This window comes from Canis lupus, chromosome 11 (assembly GCF_003254725.2).
Source record: "Canis lupus dingo isolate Sandy chromosome 11, ASM325472v2, whole genome shotgun sequence".
Taxonomy (NCBI): domain Eukaryota; kingdom Metazoa; phylum Chordata; class Mammalia; order Carnivora; family Canidae; genus Canis; species Canis lupus.
The window spans coordinates 47322712-47326760 of record NC_064253.1 but is presented as its reverse complement, the minus strand read 5'-3'; the positions used below and the strand labels follow the sequence as shown (position 1 = coordinate 47326760).

Below are 4049 nucleotides of genomic sequence, written 5' to 3'. Positions count from 1 at the left end.
CAGGTGTCCCGGCGTTTCATTGCATCTGTATCTTTGGGGTAAATCCCCAGCAGTACAATTGCTGGGTCGTAGGGCAGGTCTATTTTTAACTGTTTGAGGAACCTCCACACAGTTTTCCAGAGTGGCTGCACCAGTTCACATTCCCACCAACAGTGTAAGAGGGGTCCCTTTTCTCCGCATCCTCTCCAACATTTGTTGTTTCCTGCCTTGTTAATTTTCCCCATTCTCACTGGTGTGAGGTGGTATCTCATTGTGGTTTTGATTTGTATTTCCCTGATGGCAAGTGATGCAGAGCATTTTCTTATGTGCGTGTTGGCCATGTCTATGTATTCCTCTGTGAGATTTCTCCTCATGTCTTTTGCCCATTTCATGATTGGATTGTTTGTTTCTTTGGTGTTGAGTTTAATAAGTTCTTCATAGATCTTGGAAACTAGCCCTTTATCAGATACATCATTTGCAAACATCTTCTCCCATTCTGTAGGTTGTCTTTTAGTTTTGTTGACTGTATCCTTTGCTGTGCCAAAGCTTCTTATCTTGATGAAGTCCCAATAGTTCATTTTTTCTTTTGTTTCTTTTGCCTTCGTGGATGTATCTTGGAAGAAGGTACTGGCACAAAAATAGACACATAGATCAATGGAACAGAATAGAGAACCCAGAAGTGGACCTTCAACTTTATGGTCAACTAATATTTGATAAAGGAGGAAAGACTATCCACTGGAAGAAAGACAGTCTCTTCAATAAATGGTGCTGGGAAAATTGGACATCCACATGCAGAAGAATGAAACTAGACCACTCTCTTTCACCATACACAAAGATAAACTCAAAATGGATGAAAGATCTAAACGTGAGACAAGATTCCATCAAAATCCTAGAGGAGAACACAGGAAACACCCTTTTTGAACTCGGCCAACTCAATTTCTTTGCTTCTTTGTTATTAGTTTGTTAAAAATTTCTATTTCTTCCTGCTTCATTATTGGTAGTTTTTATGTTTATGACTTTATGTTTATATAACCATATATCTATGGTAGTTTATCCATTTCTTCTAGATTGTCTCATTTCTTTGCATATAGTTTTTCATAATAATCTCATGATTGTTTATATTTCTGTGGTGTTGGTTGTTTTCCTCTCTGATTTGCGATTTTATTTATTTAGGTCCTCTCTTTTTTTCTTGTTAAGTTTGGCTACAGGTTTGTCAATTTTATCGATTGTTTCAAAGAACCAACTCCTGGTTTCATTGATCTATTTTTAGTTCCTATATCATTTATTTCTGCTCTAATCATTATTATTTATTTTCTTCTACTGGTTTTAGGTTTTGTTTTTTATTCTTTTTCTAGCTTCTCCTGGTGCAAAGTTAGATTGTTTACTTGAGACTTACTGGCTTCTTGAGATATGCCTGTATCGCTGTAATGTTTTCTTTTAAAACTGCTTTTGCTACATCCCAGAGGTCTTGGGCCACTGTATTTTCATTTACATCTTGTTCCATGCACTTTTTTATTTCATACATCCTGGTTAACCCATTCATTGCTTAGTAGCACGTTTGGGTTTTTTTTTTTTTTTCAAGATTAATTTGTTAATTAATTTTAGAGAGAGAGCATGTGAGCAGGGGGAGGGAGAGAATTTCTCAAGCAGACTCCCCATTGAGTACAGAGACCAATGTAGGGCTCTCATGACCCTGAGATCATGACTGGAGCTGAAATCATGAGTTGGACACTTAACTGACTGAGCCACCCAGGCACCCCTTAGTAGCATGTTTTTGAATCTCTATGTATTTGTGGTCTTTCCAGATTTTTTCTTGTGGTTGACTTCTAGTTTCATAGCATTGTGGTCAGAGATGATGCATGGTATGACTTTTATCTTCTTGAATTTAGATATAACCTTTTCTGCATATAGTAGTCTATATTAAGTTGATGGTTGATTATGTTTGAACCTATTCTTTCCTCTTCTCCATGTTTTAGGTATATGTGACTATATTTAATTTCCTTTTTTGTTTAGTTCCTTGACTTATTTTTTTATAGAAATATTTATTTTCAAAAAAAAAGAAATATTTATTTCCACTGCTTTTGTAGTTCCTACCTTTATACTGTCACTTTTGGTCTCCCTTTTCTATACAGAGAGACCCTTTTAATATTTCTTGCAGGGCTGGTTTACTGGTCATGAACTCCTGTAGTTTTGTTTGTCTGGGAAACTCTATCTCTCCTTCTATTCCAAATGATAGCCTTTCTGGATACAGTTTTCTTGGCTGCAGACTTTTCCCATTTAGCACTTTAAATATATCATGCCACTCTCTTCTGGCTTGCAAAATTTCTGTTGAAAACTCTCCTACTAGCCTTATGGGTTTTTCCTTGTAAGTTAATGACTTTTCTTGTCTTGCTACTTTTCTGTATCTTGCAAATTTAGTTACAATATGTCTTGGCATGGGTCTGCTTTTGTTGATTTTGATAGGAGTTCTCTGTGCCTCCTGGATCTGGATATCTTTTTCCTTCCCCAGATTAGGGAAGTTTTGTTATTATTTCTTCAAACTCTCTGCCCCCTTTCCTTTCTCTTATTTTTCTAGGACTTCTATAATATAAATGTTGTTAAGATTGATGGAGTCACTGCATTCCCTAAGTCTATTCTTGTCATGTGTAATTCTTTTGATCTCTTTTGTTCAGCCTGATTATTTTCCATGACTCTGTCTTCTCGGTCACTAATTTGTTCCTCTGCTCCTTCCATGCAGCTATTTATTCCATCATTTCATTTACTGAGCCCTTTATTTCAGCTATGTTATTCCTTATACCTATGTTAAGGGTCTTACTCATATTTTCCACTTTTTTCAAGTCTGGTGAGTATCCTTATGATCATTGCTTTAAATTCTCTATCAGGCATGTCACTCATATCTGTTTCACTTAAATCTCTGGCTATGGCCTTTTCTTGTTCTTTCATTTGGGATGAATTTCTCTGTCTCCTTATTTTTTTTGCCTCTCTGTATCTGTTTCTCTGTGTTAAGAAAATCATCTGTGTCCTCTGGTCTTGAAAGTAGTGACCATGACTAGGTGGGGCTGGAACTAGAGTGTGGCTGGTGCGCACAGTTGGTTACAACATGATAGCTGAGCCCAGTATGGTGGCAGGAATGGGTGCACAGTGGCAGCTGTGTACTTGGTGGATGGACAGACCACCTATCAGCTACTAGGAGCAAGTCTCTGGCATAGCCTGGAATCTCGCTTTGGTGGCTGTGCATTCAGTGACTGACCAGGACACATATATGGCTTTAATAAAATTTTCCCTGAGCCCAGGGCAATGCCAGCAGATTTGGAGTGGGCCTGTCTTCAGAACTCAGTATGGTGCACTGCCAATGGGTCAGGCAGCAAATGTCTGTGCATCCTTGCCTCTTGAAGGTGGCTCAGTGTATATGCTGGACAGTAGGGAAGGAAAATGGTGCCTACCAAGCCCCTTGCTTTTGGAGAAGTCCAACACCCTAGAAAATCAGCATGAACAGATATGTCTCCTGTTGTGCAAACTGCCATTTTTTTGGTTACCTCTCTAGTCACCCTGCTATCTTTAAGAGTGGCGACCCAGCTATTACTCAAAAATATAAAATGCTTCATGAATTTGTGTGTCATTTTTATGCAGGGGTCATGCTAATCTTCTCTGTATTATTCCAATTTTTAATGTGTGTGTTGCTGAAGTAAGCACTCTCTTCAACTTTTTTCAAGTGTTGAGAAGGATAAATGTTTATTCTTTAAATTATTGGTAGAATTTTCTAGTGAAGGCATCTGGTCTTGGGTTTTTTGGTTGCAGGGTTTGCATTTAATAAAATTGCATGATACAAAATCAATATATAAAAATTATTTGTAACAACAAATTATCCTATAAAGAATCTTAAAATAAATTTAAGCATTTATAGTAGCATCAAAAAGAATAAAGTGGTTTAGAATAAATTTAACCAAGGAAGTGAAAGACTTGTATATGAAAACTTCAAAATGCAGCTGAAAGAGATTTAAATAGACATAAGTAAATGGAATTAAATCCTATGTTCATGCATTGGAAGAATTTATAGTAGTGAAAGTCCA

At 37.0% G+C, this 4049-nt stretch overlaps 1 non-coding gene across 1 annotated transcript; it reads right to left on the bottom strand.

The window, feature by feature from the left end:
• Window positions 1-3564: 3564 nt before the first annotated feature.
• LOC112650645 (U6 spliceosomal RNA) lies at window positions 3565-3672 on the bottom strand. The gene has a single exon (XR_003130337.1). It is a non-coding gene; the product is annotated as a U6 spliceosomal RNA (small nuclear RNA).
• Window positions 3673-4049: the final 377 nt, after the last annotated feature.